The following is a 19,707-nucleotide window of genomic DNA, read 5'->3' as shown; positions in this document are numbered from 1 at the left end:
AAGAAAGAAAGAAAGAAAGAAAGAAAGAAAGAAAGAAAGAAAGAAAGGAAAGCACATGATGGTCAGTGGAAGGCGGCCCACAGCAGGAAGAAAAATGAATAAGTTCTGAGTGATATTTATGAAAAGAAAGCTCATGCCAGGCTAGCAGTAACCGATCTTCAGAGTTCCAGGATATTTGGCTAACTAAGTTATAGGTAAAACAGGAACTTTTGCTTCAGATGAATAGGTAAACACAATAAGCAACATTGGAAGATTAGCCATTAAGGATAATGGGAAAATCAGCCAATAGTATAACGTAGTACATCTTTCTCTTCATGTATTCACTTGATACGCGTAAATTGTAGGTTAAAGGGAAGTTAACTATACCTCCCTTTGATGGATAACTTTAATATTTGTAACCCATTCATTCCATACATTCTAATCTTTAAAATGTGATAACAGTAGGACAATGTTAGATAAATTGCATTTTGCCACCTTTTTATTCCATTCACACCCTCTCATTGAACAGCAAGATAATGAGAAATTAAGGAACTTCTTAGAAGGGGAAAACAAAACAAGAATGAAGTCTACAATAGAATCTTAAAATAGAACATCAGTCCTTGAAAAATAAAACCAGTTTCTGTTCTCAATAAATGCAACAGTATACAGTTTATAATTTATAATTACCTACACACTGAAACTAAATTGGCTACCAATCCAGCTTTTTGGCTTGTAGGAAAGCTACCGATAATAGGATTGTAGACATATCTGAGTTCATCTCTGGTATATGGGTAGTTTTAGGTTCTCCTTTTAAATCTAATAATTGGGGATGCCTGGGTGAGTTAAACGTCTGCCTTTGGCTCAGGTCATGATCCCAGGGTCCTGGGATCAAGTTCCGCAATGGGCTCCTTGCTCAGCAGGGAGCCTGCTTCTCCCTCTCCCTGCCGCCTCCCCTGCTTGTGCTCACTCTCTATTTCTTCTCTCTCTCTGACAAATAAATAATAAAATCTTTAAAAAAATAAATCTAATAATTGTTTTTCTGGCTGATACCTTAAAAAGGTATGACATGAATAAGAAAGCAATAGGATTCAGCCATATATATCCTCAAAGGGCCAAAAGAATTCTAAAGGGCAGGATCAAATATTTTCCAAGGGTTCAGCCATTTATTTTCCAAGTTAACCATTATTTTTGTCAATGTGAAACCTACCATGTACTGCTCATAATTTACACCCTACACTATTATTTACTTAATATTTTTTCATAAAGTAGCTGCATGCTAATCTGCTTACTTTCTTTTAAAAGAAAAATTTGCTATTTCAGATGGAAAACCAGTATTGCTTGCCATAGATGAAAGGTAAGTGTAACAATCAATACTATAAAAACAAAACACTTTTATTAAATTCCAAGAGGAACTTAAGCCTGAGGTCTGCTCCCTTGTTATCAAAGGAGATTAGTAGAGAAAGATTAAAGACAAAGCAGCAAAAGCATACAATCCTTGACATAACCAGAAAGATTGAAAGGGAGTTGGGAGGGAATGAATGATCTTCTGCTTCTGTGGTACAGTACTTTATTTGTGCATACCTAAAATTATTCTCCATGCCAAGGAAAATAATTTTGCATATAGTAATACATACCCACACTTTGAAAAACACAGGTACCAAGAAAGAAATCAAAATTGGGATTCCTGGTTTCCCATCTCTGCAACTAACTCATGGTGTGACCTTGGGTAGTTCATGCTGTAAAATGAGAAGGTTGGATCGGACAATCTCTCCAAGGAGTTGCTCAACTCTACGTGCCTATGTATTGTGAAACCTTTAAACATATTCTAGCATATCTTCTCATCAACTAAAGTTTTCAGTTATTAATTGCATTTACCCTGTTATCTGAAAGTCTTAGCAGGAAGAAGTAGCAAAGATTTGAAAAGATCAGCTACTTTGGGGCAGAAGAGCCTTTTGAAGCTGTTGTGTTGAAAAAAAAAATCGATAAAATCGACTGCAATCCAGGCACAACAGAAGCTGACTGTCCAGGATATATGCCTGTGCATCCCTTGACTTTAGAAGCCAGTGGGCAAAGCGCTGTCTTTACATCGACCTTACAAACCATCACCTGATCATTTGCCTCAGTCAAGTGATAATTTATGCCAGGTGAGTAATAGAAGGTATTTATTCAAATTATCAGTCTTATCTCCCTCTTCCTATAGAAAAGTAGATTGAGGGAAAAAAGATCAGTAATTAAAAACCAGTAAGTAACTGTAAGCTTGTTCATTTACAGATCTGGTATAGTTAAGCAAGTTTCTATTAACTATAAAAGAACAACAACCTACTTTATAAGGTTTTTATAAGAAATTACCAAAATAACTATTATCAGCATTACAATAGTACGTATGTATATTCTCTTTTTCACACAGTTTTTTTTCCTGTCTTGATATTCTGAAAAAGTCAATTTAAGCAACAATTTATTTTTAATGTTCTACATTGGCTTCACCTCTGAACTGATAGTAATGAAAACAAATAATTATAAGTGAAAACTTAATGAAAATAATAATTATATTAATTTTATGCTACCACTTATGGGCATTTTTATCATCCAGGGACTGTGCTAAGCATTATTTCATTTAATATTTATATCAGCCCTATTATTATCCCCATTTTACAGATAAAGAAACAGAACCAAAGAAGTGACACGACTTTTCCAAAGTCATAGATGGATATAGAATCCCTCTTGGGGCCAAAGTCAAGAAAGCTATGAAAAAAATTTGGAAAAAAAAAAGTTGTGGAAAAAAAAAATCAGAAATTACCCAAATCTAGCCTAATATATTGAGAAAGGCTAACTATTTTTTTTCTTTCTCTCTATACATTTTAATAAAACTCAATGTTAAAGTCTTCCAAAATAAATAATCTGTCTTAAGGTTCTCATATATGTCTTTTTTTTAACTTTTTTAACTTTTTAAATTAACATATAATGTATTATTTGTTTCAGGGGTACAGGTCTGTGATTCATCAGTCTTACACAATTCACAGCACTCACCATAGTACATACCCTCTCCAATGTTCATCACCCAGCCACCCCATCCATCCCACCCCCTCCACTTCAGCAGCCTTCAGTTTGTTTCCTGAGATTGAGAGTCTCTTATGGTTTGTCTCCCTCTCTGGTTTCATCTTGTTTCATTTTTCCCTCCCTTCCCCTATGATCCTCTGTCTTGTTTCTCAAATTCCTCATATCAGTGAGATCATATGATACTTATCTTACTCTGACTGATTTATTTCACTTAGCATTATACCTTCTAGTTCCATCCATGTCTTTGCAAATGGTAAGATTTTTGCAAGATTTCATTTTTTGATGGCTGCATAATATTCCACATCTTCTTTATCCATTCATCTGTTGATGGACATCTAAGCTCTTTCCATAGTTTGGCTATTGTGGACATTGCTGCTATAAACATTGGGGTGCATGTGCCCCTTCAGATCACTACATTTGTATCTTTGGGGTAAATACCCAGTAGTGCAATTGCTGGATTGTATGGTAGCTCTATTTTCAACTTTCTGAGGAACCTCCATACAGTTTTCCAGAGTGGCTGCACCAGCTTGCATTCCTACCAACAGTGTAAGAGGGTTCCTGAGAAAGGCTAACTATTTACAGTTCTGAAGCTCTTTGGTATTTCTTTTGTTTTGTTTTCTTAAAAAAATTTTTTGATGTTTTAAGAAGAAAGACTGAATCATCTAGCTCTCTCCCCTGCAGTCCCATGGCACTTTGCTTATAGCTCTACTACAGAACATTCATCCTGCATTTTAATGAAGAGTGCCTCATTTTGCAAATGAAGGCAAGCTCCTTGAGGACATCACCACATTTTTGCCAACTTTGTATTTTCTAAATATCCAGTGTTCTCCCCTATGTTGGCAAGAGAGGGAGAAAGGTAGAGCAAAAAGCTGCAAAAAGCCTGGCCACACGGAAGGAGCCAGGCATCAGAGCCACAAGACTGCCATCTCTCCTGCTCTCTTCCACAAATCCCAAGGTCTGTCTCTTGATGTGTGTGGCTAAGATCTCCTGATGAACTAGGATGAGGGAGTAACACATCTTATGCTTAGAGAATTATTTTCTTCTTTTCCTGCTGAACCCACAGTATAAGCCATTCTGCTGTTTGCAGACTGGTCCCACCATCCATCAAGATTTGCAACTCACCGTAGGCCCCTGAAACACCACAGATTTTCCTGAGACGTGCCTGGGACCTCTTGACTTCTTGGCACAAGCGTTGAACAGACAGCAGAGTGCTGTACTGAACCTCTTGCTACCTAGGCTGTAATTGATTTAAAAACCTGCAGCTGCAACCAGAGGGGAGCCCAGAATCCCTATAAACCAAACCAAACCAAACCAAACCAAGCATCTCATTACACACATAGGTTCTGGCAAATCTGGGACACTGGCAGGGAGGGGCACAGCTGATGAAAACCAATTTATTGAGACCTGTGGAAATATATGCATGAAGAGAAAAATCCACCTGCAAATGGAGGTTCTATTGTCCTGACTGTTACCCCCTCTCCAAGTGCTCAGAAAACTGGTGCAGTCCCCCAAGCCAGGAAACATAGACCCAGCCCTGAACAAACCTCTTAATGACAGACTGTGGATTCAGCCAAGGCCTGTGAACAATACACTACCCAGGATACCTCTGAACACAATGAGTCCTTCAGTGTCTTTCATGTCAAGCCGACATTAGTACCCTCAAAAACCCCAAGATAACAAATGCTTTTCAAGCAGTTTTAATTGTACTTGAAGTTGCTGCCTCTTTTTCTATGCTCTTCTGGCAATACAGACTTACTGACACAGATGGACACAATCTTAGAGATCCAAATCTCTGATGATACACATGAGGAATGGAGCCCAGAGAGGGTAAGTGGTTTGTCCAAAGTCACACAGCTTGTTAGTAGCTTTACGGGACTAGAGATCCAATCTTCCTATTCTTAGTACAGTATTTCTCCAAACAGACTATGTTATCTATCTTTCAATTAAGATAATTGTTTCTTCATCCTATAAACATGCATTGAGGACCTACTCAATGCCAGTTACTTGGAATACAGAGAAAACACTCTTTACCTGAACGCAAGAAGGTGCAAATTCAGGAGGTGCCTCAGAGAAGCATCAAAAGAATCAGAGCCTCCCCAGATCCATAATATGTGGATTCTCACTGCATTTGTTTGATTTTTGATAAACCAAATGCAAGCTAGGAGGAACGCCCTCTGTGGCCAGAAGCTGCCGGCACAAGGGGGCCAGAGCTTCTATACCAGCTGCCAACTTCTTTTAGCTCACCCTTGCAGGAGGAGGACTTAAAAACTTCCCCACTGTCTTGAGGAGCCTGCAAAGAGTTCACTGGGGGGAGGTGTGTTAGAAGGACCCAACATACATTTTTTTAAAAAACAACACACTTTCATTATGGAGGGGAGGGATGCTTAAAATGTACAGTCGAATCAAAGCTGACCCTGTTCCTCCTGGGTAACGGAGCCAATTTTGGCCAGAGTAGAGCGGCAACACGGAGGGTAAAATGGGCTTAAGATGGGTGGAAATTGCGGATGCTACTTAGCACAATAATGGCAGGATTGGCTAATCCAAAAGGATAGAGGCCAAAGCCAAATCAGTAGAGGAAATATGCTTCCTCCAAATGAAATAAGACTGTGTTGTGTTTCTGAAAAACAAAACAAAACAAAAAAAAGCAATGCTCACCATGCCTACTTCTTAGATGACCCAGAAAGAAAACTGGTTGTAGCTCTCTCTGGCAGGGAATATGACATGGAATGAATTCCTACAGCCCACCCGTTCTCTCTCTGAAGCCTGTGGTCAACTGCCACACTTACCCCACATCCTGGAACTAGAGGGCATGGGCGTAGGAGAGTCTCACTCAGAATCAGTTAATGGCTGATGCAGGCTTAAGAAGGGACCAAGGGGCAAGGGGCAAGGGGCCAGGTTTTGCTCCAGGACAGGGGGAAGGCAGCGATTTAAGGACGGGGCTGCACAGGGAAGATGTGGGGATGAAGTGGGAGGTCAGGCAATGACTGAGATGGAGACACAGACAGGGAGATGGTCAGACGTGAAGAGCTGGGGGCTGGTGGACTGCAGGGTGGGCACAGTGTGGGCCTGAAGCACCACCTAATCACCTTGTGAGTTCCTCCTGAGGCAGCCCTGGGAAATCATCACCGCAGCTGGCTCACAGGGGTTTGCTGCAGGGACCCCTGACACACAGCAACAGCAGATGCATTCACCAACCACTGGCCTACCATGGGCGTGGACGATGAAATAAATTCCCTCGCCACCTGCCTAAGGCACGGACATGTGCCCCTGAACCAGAAAGAGAGAGGACCCCACCACACTTGAGTCACACTTCCAATAACAATCTGTACGTGGGCAGCTAACTGGCCTCCCTGGAGCCACTTAATCTTTAAGGGCCTTTCCCCTTCCTCTGCAGAAGGGATGACAGGAGGGGCAGCTCGATTTGTGTTTCTGTGTGTATGGTCACTGGATTTTTAACATTTTTAACATAGACATTTTTTAGAGCAGTTTTAAGCTCACAGCAAAACTGAACAGAAAGTACAGAGTTCCCATGGACCCCCTGCCCCCCCCCACACAGCCTCCCCACTATCAAACCCCTCATCAGAAACAGATCAATTTTTCAGAGAATTCTTTAGACCTAGACTTCTTTGTTTAAACCAAATTGTCTTGGATGTCTAGAGAGAGGGGGAGAGAGGTGGGAGAGGAGAGAGAGGGAAGTAGGGAGGGAGAGGGAGAGAGTGCTACTCTGGTAGAAGCAAGGGAAGTAGGTCTGCTTGCTATCCATGCAAGGGTGAAACTTCTTCTTCCCATCTTCTCTGAATTGCTAAATTTGACCACCTCTGGGCAGCTGATGGCTAACGTCCCTTCCAGCTCAGATATTTGATCTACCTAGTGGGCTCAATTCTTTAACACACACATGCATAAACAGTCCTTTAGGTAACTCTCAAAACAACCCACCAGCCAAGGAGAACAAGTGTTTATCAATTTCATTTACGTTAAATAGAGCGGAGGTATCAGGAGCCACCCCCAAAGTCCGACAGGAGTCTCCTTCTGGACTTTTGCATCTACTGTTTTTGGAGGGATTGGGCAAAAGAGGGAAGGTAGCAGTGTGAGCACAGTCCTGAGTCTCATCACCATCTCAGACATTTCAAAAACCTTGAGTGCAGCCAACAAATCTATATGCTGGGGACATGCAGACAATTCAGGGTAGTATGGAAATTAGGAGCGGGGGTTGGATCCCAGCTTCCTGTGTGTGCAGAAAAGGAAGAGAATAATAGCCTCTATGAGTAGGGCTGACGTGAGGCTCTGTGAAGAGAATGATATATAGCTCTCAGCACAGGTGGGTCCACAAACATCGGAGTGAGACACCTGATATAACCCCTAATCCAAGCTTGTCATTTGAGAGACGAGGAAAATAAACTTAGAGAGTCATTCACTTCTAAGTTGGAACAAATAGAAAACTGCAAAGCTGAAAACCCAGGTCTCCTGAGTTTCAATTTCATATTCTGTTCCGCTATCAGATGATTCAGTAACAGTAATACTAGTAATAGTCACTAATGATGACAGCGGTGTTCCATTTGTGAGCCCATCCTAAGTACCAGACCCCACTACGCCTCTCACAGGCACGGCCACCCATGATGCTCACAATAAACCCATGACATAAGCATCCTATGCTGTTCCCATTTGGCAGATGAGGAGTCTGATGCTCCTAGATGCGAAGTGTCATGGTGAAGACAGCAAAGTCAGGACTAGATCCAAGCCCTTGTTCTGAATGATGGTCCTGTGTTGTGCTTACTTCAAAAATGGGATGTCTCTCCTCAAACAATTTTATCCTTGTTAGCTGAAACCATAATTAGAGCCTTATTTGCCTTTGAATAATTGGCTTCCCCCTTTGCTCCAGTGTCTGGTTCCACTTGGGCAGTCGCTCCAGCCTGGAGGGTATCACACTCAGCAAATCCACTTTGGCTGCCTGAGGCTAATGAGGGCTCTCGACGTGGTTGCATTTAAGTGCCTGGTACTGCAGAGAATATCCACACACAGACACACCCCCTGCTATCAAGGATGACAGTGGAGTTGTAATAACATGCCCTTCCCAAATTGGATCATACCACTCCAGCTCTTCGCTGAGGACAATATGGTCTGCTTTCTGCTGAGTCTATCACATAAGGAGGAAACAAAATCCTGCATATGACAGTGTGTGTGAGAGTGCGTGTGTGTGCATGTGCGCATGTGTGTGTAGGGGAAGAAGAAGGGAGAGTCATGATCCTCGACAAGCATTGGGAAAGCTGAGTGAGATTCATGTCTAACAGTGAAGAAATAATGAGCACAGAGGACAAAGATTTGTCTATCAAGGCTATGAATTCCAGCAAGTTTTTCTAACATTAAATTAAATGAACCCAAATGTCCCTAAATAGGAAAATAGTGCAATCAGTTATAGCCCATCTATACAACAGAGTCCTATGAGGTCCTTAAAAATGACATGGGAAAACATCCTCAGTGAAAGAAGCAGATTACAAACCAATTATTTAAAATATATTGTAGAAAAAACAGGAAGAATAAGCAATGGTTACCTCTAAATTATGAGCTCATAGATGCTTTTATATATTTCCAAAGTTCTACAAGAACACAATATTTTGATAATACTACTTTCTATAAATAATAAATGTCATTTTTCCAATCCTGGACCAGCATTCCCAGGAATATGCCTGGGGAAGCTTATGATATGGTCTGGTTGGAGACCCCATTAGCAAGGGAGTGTGTCAGGCAAGGATGAACCCCGAGTTCTGAGACTTGAAAGTTGGGGGTCTCCAGTGAGACAGGGTTCCTCCTCTGACACTACAGGGTTGCCCCAGAGTCTGTTCTCCAGAGGCCCTATACCACATTCACCTACCTCCTCCATAAACCTGTCCCCAAAAGCACTGTTTTCGCCAAATTCTGGTAATAGTCATATGCAGGGTTATTTGTAAGTAACCCTATAAACCTGTAATAGACTGATTCAAACCCTATAAATTATTTTAAATCCATAAATGATAAATTTACACCAGAGGCTTGCTGTCCTGGGTCCATATGCAGGCTTTGTTTGGCCTGCATATTGCTTAAAAAACATATCGGTAGGCTTCACATAAAAACACATTTGTGGAACTTCTCTCCAAAGAGGGGAAGATCAGGTAGCATTGAGTCCACATATTGACATGGCAACAAAGAGTTGGTACTGATTCACAGCTGTCCTCTGTACCCATGGCATGGACTTCCCCTCCTGGTCCTCACCATTCCCTGTAGCCTCCCCACCATGAGCTGAGTTTCAGTTGATCATCCTCACCCTGCTTTCTTAGTGGTAGAGAAATACTTCTCTGTACACTTGTCTCTGTCAAAGGTGGAAAAATGACTGACTGACCCAATGGCACTGTGTTTTAGGAAAAAATAAAAGGAATCACATTTCTTTACAAAGTAAAGAAAGTTCTCACATGTTTCATAGGTAAGAAGAAAATGTGTTATAAAAAATATAACTGGGGGCACCTGGGTGGCTCAGTTGGTTTAAGCATCTGCCTTCGGCTCAAGTCATGATCCCAGAGTCCTGGGATCGAGCCCCACATTGGGCTCCATGCTCCACGGGGAGCCTGCTTCTCCCTCTCCCTTTGCCTCTCCCCCTGCTTGTGCTCTCTTGCTATCTCTGTCACTATCTGTCTCTCTCTCTCAAGTAAATAAATAAAATCTTAAAAAAATTTTTTTAAATATAACTGAAGATTATATTATTATTAAAATATATATTGGTAAGGTTATTTTATTAAAAGGCACAGTAACTATTACTCTGCATCTTCATTTCTTTTGTTTTAAAGATTTATTTATTCATTTATTTGAGAGAGAGACAGAGACAGTGCACTCACAAGTGGGGGCAGGGGCAGAGGGAGAGGAAAAGAATCTTAAGCAGACTACCCACTGAGCACAGGGCTCCATGCAGGGCTCCATCCCAAGACCCATGAGATCATGACCTGAGCCAAAATCAAGAGTCCAATGCTCAAATGACTGAGCGACCCAGATGCACCTGCATCTTTATTTCTATTACCTTCATGTGTGGGTTCAAGTTTGAAGACCTCTGGAGTAAATCTTTTCTCTCCCAACTGTAAGCTCCCCAGGGGGACAGAAACCCTTTTGTTTAAATGCCATTTTGCACAGCAGCTCAGAGAGTACATTTGGGAATCAGACAGACCCCAACTGGAATCCTGGTCCTGATATGCTATTGGTCTATGACTGTTGACAAGTTTCTCAGCCTCTCTAACTTTTAGTTTCCTCACCTGTAAAATGGGGATATTAATACCTATACTTTACAGGGAGGTCATGATAACGCGATAATGGGTGAAAAAACTTAGCATGGTGTCTGGCACAATATAATGGTTAAATAAATGGTGGCCATAAAATTATTTATGACTATCTTTCTTTCATACTCCCCATAGCATAGTGCTAGCTACATTTTTAGATTTTCAATAAATATCACTTGAATTGAAATGAATCTGCAGCTGTTTTTCAATTCAGCTGTATTGTGGTCTTAAGGAAACTTCCTTCTATTCTAGGAAGATGTTGTGGGGGAAAAATCAGCAAAATCAAACTTAAAACAGGTCCTCATAAAAGCCTCAGAATGTCCTAAAACCCTGCCTCACTATAATTTAAACCACCCATGACTGTAATTCCACAATGAAAACAAACAAAACAATTTTGGAGTCAACATATAAATTTGTAAAGATTTACAGAAATTCTCTCATTGTGTATGTTTCCTCTCATATAAAGAATCATTCCAGAACTGGGAAAGAACCCCATGGGTCATGGATCGAAAGGCACAGAAACAGCCTGATCTTGCAGTTCTCTAATTTTAATGAGGTACTTTTTTTTTTTTTTTAATTACAGAAGAGTTGATTTGGGTTGTCATTAAAGAGGTAATCTGGGATTCCCCCACAATTAAATCATACTTCATAATGCCATTAAAAGCTACTATTCTAAGTATTTGGGGAGGTTCAAGAGGGATTCTTTTCTTTGATTGTATGTCAATCTCTTTTCACTTCAGCCAAAAAAAAGGACACTTTATCAAATGTCTCCTGGGTTTGTCCTGCAGCTTCTTAAATCACTGTCTTCTCTGATTGTAGATCTGAGGGTTTCTTCCTGAGATTGAATTCTGCGATCAGTCACATTGAAAAGGGAAGAGATGTGAGGGACAGCCACTTCTCAGATCTCCAAGTGCGGAAGGGACATTTTGGAACTAGATGTGGCTTTGTAACACTGTAGGTGGGAGGGGCAAACCCCTATTTGAAGATCTCTGATGTCTCCAAGTGTTCTGGTGAAAAAAAAAAAACTTAGGTACTCAAAACTCAACAGCTCTTTCTTGAAGAAAATAAATTGGCTCTGGTACATAAATCCTTTTACCTTTACCAGGGTTCGAGCCTGGCTACGTGACCTTGAGGGCATCATGGTTTCCCTTCATCTGTTTGACCTTCTATAAAATGGCCTCATTCCTTGCTCCCAGCTCAGGCAGGATATTTTAAAGCATTGCGGGCAATATATAGGAGAAGGGGTTTTTAGGCATGAAACAATCTTTGAAAGACTCAGCAATATTATCATTGTGAATCAGAGAATAATTTTTTAAATCATAGGTTTTCATGTTGCTAGAGCTCTGGAAAATCTTGTGCAATGTCATGATTGTATAGTTGCTCCACAGAGGTTAAATGGCTTGGCCAAGGCCACACAACTATGCAATAAATTAGATAATGAGCATTAGTGTGTAGCAAAGTGCCTGGTGCATAAGAAGCACTCAATAAACGTCACCTGCAGTTCCTACTGTTCATATTACTGTTGTTGCTATTATTCAGGTCTCCTTACTCTTAGTTCAGTGTTTTTTTTTAAATCAGATACATAAAGAAACCACCTATGGACCCAAGCAATTTTTTGCTTAAGATAAATGATCATTCAAAGAAACCATCTCATTTCTTTCATAACTGAGAAGGTCCAAGCCTAGAGAAATACTGTCTTGCCACATAATATAGGAAGCCGACATAACACAGGAGCCTGATTTGGGGCTTGCCTACAGAAAAAGAGGCCTGACCCTTCTGGCCCTTCTGACCTTTCCACCCTCAACCAGTAATAATAGCACAGAGGAATTGCACATTGTGGACCAGGGATTGAATACAGGCTCCAGCAGGACTCCCTGCCCTCAAGTCCCCAGGGAAAGGTAATGTCCTTGAAATACAAAATGACACCAAGATGGGGAAAATAGACTGTCCCACATTTGAAACTGAGAACAGTATATGGCTAAATGGCAAAAAAGATAAAATCAGACTCCTACCTCACACCATATATAAAACGTAAGTTCTGTAGATTGATTACAAACTTCTGTATCAAAAGTAAAATTATAAAATTCTTAGTAAAAATTCAAATGAAAATCTTTTAGGCTTTGGGATTGAGAAAGATTTCTTAAACAAGACATAAGATTTGACTATTAAAATGATCAGTAAATTGATATTAAAAGTAAGAACTTCTGTTAAGAAATTACATCTTAAGTAAATGAAGATAAGTTATGAGTGTATAAATGAGAGAAGATATCCATAATACGTAAGGTCAGCAAAAGATGAGTATGAAGAATGCATAAAATATCCTGTAAACCAGTAAGAGAAATACAACCAACCCAACAGAGAAATGAACAAAAGACATGGACGGACATATCACAGGCATGAAACACAAGTGGCAAAGAAACATGAGAAAGGATTTTCATCATCATTGGTGATCAAGGAAATGTAACCCAAGACAGGGAAGACTTACCTTACACCTCCATCTTTGGTAAAACTTAAGAAGTGGGATAATACCCAGTGTTAAAAGAATGTGGATCTACAGGATCCCTCATGAATTACTGATGAGAATGTAAACTGGTGCAACCACCTTTGGAAAACAGTTTATCACCATCTTCTGAAGTCAAGCATTTGGTCCCTTATGACCAAGCAAATCTTCTAGTAGTTGTAAACACAAAAGAGACTCTTGGACATTTGCAACAAGAAGCATGTACAAGAATGTTCTTAGCAGCAATGCTTACAATAGAGAAATACTGAAATAGCCCAAGTGCTTGAAATTATATGGTTTATTCACACAATGGAACCTTCCACAGTCGTCAAAACAAGGAACTCGAGCAACCTGTAATATGGATGAATCTTAGTATAATATTAAATGAAAATAAAGTAAGTTTCCCCCCACTCCCACCAAGTTACTCACAGTTCAATACCCTTTTTATAAAGATAAAATAACCAAAGCACTAGGGATATACAGAGATGCAATAAAGCTGCATAAAAAGGAAAGCAGAGGAATGATTAAGGAAGATTCAAGAACGTGGTCACCTTAGGTAGAGAAAGACAGAGCCACATGGTCACATGTAACTGATTAAGTTTCTAGTTTTTGTTTTGGGTAGTGAGTGCCTGAATGTTTAATTTATTGTTAAAGATAACTGAATATATAAATTTAAAAAAGTAGGGATTGTGTGGACCAATGATGAGGTGTATTATGAATCAACTATACTGTGATGCTTCCAGTTCTGTACAATCAAAGTCCTTCCTCTCCTTTCCCCTTTTGTAAGCAACTCTGGCCATTTAATTGCATTACTGCCAAGTTCCAAAGACCAGTTTCTGAAAGCTGGCATCAGTGAAATTCTAAGCAGAGTAGGCACATAAAGAAATAAATCATAGCCCTTATTCATAAGAAGTCCATTCCATCAGCACAGACAGTTCCATGAACAGACAAATAAGAGCACGGAGGTCAAGTATGGAGATGCAAGTCTGCACTACGCACTGTGGGAGCCACTTCTCGCTGCCCACACTGCTCTCCTTTTCCCCACTCAAGCTCCTGGCATTGTGCTTCCAACTCCAGAGGCGTCAGCCAGAGGGCCATCTTTATCAGAATCCACTTGGAGGGCTGATACCACGCATATCATTTGCCCTCCCACCATCTTCAGGGTCAGAATCTTTGGCATAGGGTCCAGGAATCTGCAATTTTAATAAGCTCCCCAGGTGCACCTAAGGTTTGAGAAATCTCCCTCACAGAGGGTCTATGCCTTGTTTTATCCCCTTTGTGAATTGAGGATAATATTCTGATCGTACTGAACTCTCTACTGTCCCACCTTTCCCTTTTGGTCAGGTACCCTGGCAGCCATCCCATTTTTATAACCGCTGGGGAAAGAGGTGGGGAAGGCTTCCTCAGAAAGGAAGAAGATGTGACAGAGGGGAAGGCTAGTGGCCCCTCTGCTTGAGATTGAGACCTACAGCCACAGACATGTGTGCCCCAAAGTTTCCTCTTGAGCCAAAGTCCTAAAGAGAACCATTTTGGAGAGGTTGTGGGGAAAGCCAAAAGCCGAGTCTTTCTTTCCTTTCCTAATTTGGTTCCTGGGACACTGTGCCAGATGCAACATTGGAAAGAGGGAGAGGACTATTTTGAATCTGAAAGACTGGTTACATCTGAAGCCACAAGGTACCACTAAATGAAAATTTTAAGTTGCCACAGTACAAAGTAAAGGAAAGACTCAAAAAGATTAGACTAAAAGCCAACAAAGAGGGGCTCCTGGGTGGCTCAGTCGTTAAGTGTCTGCCTTAGGCTCAGGTCATGATCCCAGGGTCTTGGGATCAAGCCCCACATCGGGCTCCCTGCTCAGCGGGAAGCCTGCTTCTCCCTCTCCTACTCCCCGTTTGTGTTCCCTCTCTCCCTCTCTCTCTGTCAAATAAATAAATAAAATCTTAAAAACAAAAAAACAAAAACAAAAACTAGAAGCTTTATCATCTTTGCACACTGAACTTGGTGCAGAAATTTGCAAACTTGCAACAGTTGCATCCCCACTACCTCCCAGGCCCCACCTATAGTAGAAACAGAGTAAATGCTGAATGGATGGGGCTGAAATGCCTACTTACTGCAGACATCAGGTTTGGGTCTTAAAGGGATGAGTAGGAGCTACTGGTTAGTGGCTGGAGGTAGGGGAAGGCCTTGGGGAGAGAGAATGCCTTCTAGGCAATATTTGCAAATAGAAGAATTGTGGAAGGTTGTGTATAATGTCAGGAGAGACGAGAAGCCCGCCACAAGACTAGTGCATATCCTGGAAGGAAGAGGACTCATTCTCTTACTGCCTTTTCCTTCTGAACAGTCTCAGAGCCCAGCCTGATGTGGACACCCCAAGCTCCAGGTGGCCCACTAACACCACAGCTTGCTCTGAAAAGCTGCAGCAGCATGGCTACTACTGACATCAAGAGTCCCATCTCCCGCCCAGGCAAAGGTCCCTAGGCACAGCTGTCAGAGAGTTGTCCAGCATTGGAAACAGGGACAAGGAGTGGAAGATGGAAGAAAAAAATTCCCTTGGGAGGTATAGGGAGGCACTTTTTCTAATATGATGAAGGAAGCACTTTCAACAAGAAAATAAGCACTATTGTCTCCTTTTTATTCATTCTGAGAATAAAGCATGGCATAGGAGAAGGAAGATGAGTTTTGTTATTCAAAAGACTTGTGTTCCGAATCCAACTCTAACACCTACTACCTGTGAATAGCAGAGGCAGCACTCATCAAATGTTCCATGTGCATCCCTTCACTTCCAGATTCCCTTGCAGCTGGGTTGGGAACTTGTGTTGGGTTCTGGCCAAGGGACTGTGAATGGACGTGGTGGGTGTCACTTTCAGGCTGTGGTAGTTAACAAGTGTGGCTATCCATCCTCCCTCCCTTTCTTTCCTTCTGCCTGGAGGCCATGGTACCAGCTGGAATAGCTTCAGAAGGGACAAAAGGCACAGAGCCCTCCTCAGACTTTGCGAAAGAGAGAACTAAACCTCCACATAGCTAGACCACTGAGATTTGGGGATGTATGTCTTACCCCAGCAACACATAGCCCAATACATGAAGACCCTAATACACTGTGTAATATTTGGCCTCATTAGGATGAAAGTTACTTGACTTTCCAGACCTTAGTTTCTCCATCTATATCATGGGAATAATAATACCTGTGATATTGGGTTGTTGTGAGAATTTAATACATGTTCATGTCCTATATAACACCTAATGCATAGTTGACATTTAATAAATATAAGTCTGTCTGTCTGTCTGTCTGTCTGTCCCTCTCTCTCTAAGATGCTATTGATGTCATTATTATTCTTTTGGCTATTATTGTTATACACTAGACGCAACAGGTGCTTTTAAATAAGTAGCGAGTGTGTCAAGTACTCTGCTGGTTGTTTTACATAATTATCCCATTTTTGTAGCTAAAGGAACCAAGGTTCAGAGAGGTTACTTGTTCAAAAGAACACAGCTACTAAGTGACCAGGGCAGAATCAGAAACAAGAATTACCTGAATCAAAAGTCCATATCCTCATGGCAACATTCCTATTCACATTCTTCAGATGTGGAATCCTGGAGGCTCAGAGATGTTACATAAGTTTACCAAGCAAAGTAATAACTGCAGAGTGAGAGGACTTTCCTCTATTCCCAGGCCAGTGCTGCCGTGATGTGCTGATTAGCAAAGATAAACCCCCTATGGTACTGGGCACAGCCATCTGTGCCCCTATCCCCCACAGTGAACTGAGGTCCCCGCAGCTCCACATACTGTGGGCAACAGATAAGAGGAGGGGGAAAGAAGGAAATTACATCCTGATAAAAGAAAAGCTGGGTGCTTTGTACTCACAGAACAGCTTCTCAATACAGTTTCCAAAGAAAAACCCATTAGCTGAAAATAAAAACTGGAAGAACTTCCAAATCTCTGTCAGGACTCTGTCTCTGTCTCTCTGGATCCCTTTCTGGGTCTTTCTTTTCTTCTGTCTTTCTGTCTCTGTTTCTCTCTGTTTTTCTCTCTGGGTCTCTCTCTCCGTCTCTCCCTCTACTCCTCCTCTGTTTGTTTTGGAAGTTGAGAAAAGCGAGCAATGTGGATCCTAAAGCAGTTTACACTGAACCAGATGGTTCATCTGATTAGCATCAGACTAAAAAGACACATTACTTAGAGATTAGGTTCTCATAGGGACAAATCTGTTCCAAAGGCGCATAAGGTTTGCTTTTCTCTTAGACTCCCCTCAAAGCTTTCTCAGGGCACATCTATTCCTTTCTCCCATCACCACCAGAAGGCAAGTCTGAGCTTGAGTTGGAGAAGACAGCAAATTAGTCTCCACAGATTTCTTAGTTCTCCTCTCCCTGAACCCTGAAGTCATTCACGCTAGGTGAGCCATTCCCTATTTGAGACTTGGCTGTTTGAGACTCTTTTAACCCTCTCACACCAGAGGCTAAAAAGCCATATTATGCCCCTGACAACCCAATGAGACACGTTTTGTGGTTATTCCCACTTCACAGATGAGGAAATTGAGATTTACAAGGATTAAGTAATTTACTCAAGATCACAGGTCTAGTAAAAGTTGAGACTAATTGCTTACATGAAAGAAAAAAGGGGTAAAGTGTGTGTGTGTATTAAAAGAGCCCCATGGAACAAACCATCATAAAGGATGGTTGGCAATTGTTCCAAACTATTTAACTGTGTGGAGGCCTACAGCAAGATAAACAATAAAACAAGAAAGCACAAACATCTCACCCTGACCTCCACTTCTTGTAGGCATACATAGCATGGGCCCTTTGCAAAACTATGGAGAAATGAAATTAAGGTTGGACAAAACCCTTCAAAACCAGAGTGGGAAGCACATACAAGCCAAGGCCCTGTTATTGATTAAGTCCTGTGTTTCTCAGAGTTTGAGGATATACATGTAGCTTCCAGGAAAACAAGGAAGCTTGGCTTAGGGCTACATGCAACTGTCAAACATGAAGGGACCCCCTTACTGCAAAGAATTAGAAGGTCAGAACAGAAGCTAGGAAAACAAAAGGAGCAGAAGAAATAATAGCCACACCACCAATAATAACAGCTACCACTTAGTATAGGACATTATGACATCATAAGCACTTTAAAAGCATTATTCACCTCATTAGCCCACACAACAGCCTTTTAAGATAGATATTGTTATTATTTTTCCATTTTACAGATGAGCTTACTAAGGATCAGAAAGCTTAAGTAAATTGCCGATGGTCACACAGCTGATAAGAAGACGAACCAGGAATTCAACCCAGGCCTAGTGAGATACAAGAACAGTGCCATTAACCGGTACACCTTCTCTCACTCCCTTCTCCAAAGGATCCTCCTGAAGATAGGCCAATAGGATAGTCTGCCAACATTTCAGAAAGTGCCTAAAAGCCTTCTGGCCCCTCTGCTTGATATCAGTACAAATGTTTAAGGCTGTGAGTACAAGCTAATGTCACCGACAATACTCCAGGCAATTTGCACATCTGGCAGTTAAATGAGTGCAGGTTGAAAGCAAATCCCATCCCTAAGGCACAGGACACTTCACAGGGAGAACAACAGGAGGGATTTCATTACAGCTCAAACTTGGCTAAGGAATCAAACTCACCTTATTTAAGGGTATAAAGGAGACACTCACCCAGGAGCCAATGACACCCAGTAAGCACACGTGAATTCAGATTTTATTCATTTGGAACCTGAATACTTAAGAAGGGGTATGAGCTGAAGTTTCCCTTTGGGGTTATTTTGGGAAGAGGGTTCACTTAGCAAATCAATCGTGGGAGAGGAATTACCTTTAATACATACTGCTTTCACATGCGAACCAAGGATGGATAGACTAATTATATATTGCCTCCCCTTTAAAAGGGGTCCCAAAGAGTTCTCTGTTCACTTATTTCTAGTCTCTTTAAGTGTTTAAAGGTAAGAATTTTGCATTTCATGTCTAACTGTGTACAACACAGGGGCTGGCCTTCTGTCTGTTAATATTAATCGGAGGGTTTTTACTGAATCAGAAACTCAGAGACACAGCAGGACTGGTGAGCAGCAGCTGTCCAGCCTGCTCTGGGATTATGCTCCCTCTCAGGGGCCATCACCAGCCCAGGAGATGTGACTCCAGTAAAGGAACTACTCTGACTTCCAGCAGCCTGGAATGGACAGCACCTGCCCCATCCAGGATGGTGCTAGCACTCCATCTGGCCTCATGCTAAGCCGGTCGCCTGACAATGACAATGACGGTGGGTCTGAACAATGAAGGCGAGCCAAGTAGCCCCACCCTCTGCTGCCTGTGGGGTGCAGCACCATATGCAGCTGAAGTCACCCTTGCCACCTCCCTGGGGTGGGACCCGATTCATCTCTACAGGGACGCCACCTGGAATCCGGGAAGAAACTGCCAGGGCAGGAAGGGGCAGGCATATGTCAAAGCCTTCAGAGTGAGGGCAATTCATTCTGATGGGGAAGGCAGAATGTGAAAACCACAGAACGCTCACTTTTTAAAACCCAGTATACAAGAAACGCAAAAAGACTTACCAGGATTAGTTTCTGATCACCTTGCAACAAACCACCTTGCACAAACAAACCATCTATTTATTGCATTAATCTGTTGGCACACATCTGTCTGAATGGTCAGGAAGCCATAGACATGAATATAAAATCACCAGAACACTTTGCTTCGTGTGCCCTTCTCCTATCCTTAACTCCAGGGATAGGAATTCAGACAGCAATTTTGGATGCACCATGTTAACCAGGCATTGGGGAAAAAGAATATTTACAGTGAAGTGGTTCCTGAATATTTCTGTGATTTCCAGACAATTTACATAAATATTCAAGCCTAGCTCTCTGAATAAATCTCAGTTGGGTGATGACTGATCCCCTGC

The 19,707-nt window shown here is 41.6% G+C and overlaps 1 protein-coding gene across 1 annotated transcript in view; it reads right to left on the bottom strand.

Annotated features, from left to right (window-relative positions):
- Positions 1 to 19,707, bottom strand: part of DOCK2 (dedicator of cytokinesis 2) — a 418,491-nt gene that overhangs the window by 280,711 nt on the left and 118,073 nt on the right. The gene's annotated exons all lie outside the window — the stretch shown is intronic.

The sequence above is a fragment of the Mirounga leonina genome, unplaced genomic scaffold (assembly GCF_011800145.1).
Source record: "Mirounga leonina isolate KUSES-001 unplaced genomic scaffold, KU_Mleo_1.0 Mir_104, whole genome shotgun sequence".
In the NCBI taxonomy this organism is placed as follows: Eukaryota; Metazoa; Chordata; class Mammalia; order Carnivora; family Phocidae; genus Mirounga; species Mirounga leonina.
The sequence above is the reverse complement of the archived record's forward strand: the minus strand, read 5'-3'. Positions and strand labels throughout refer to the sequence as shown.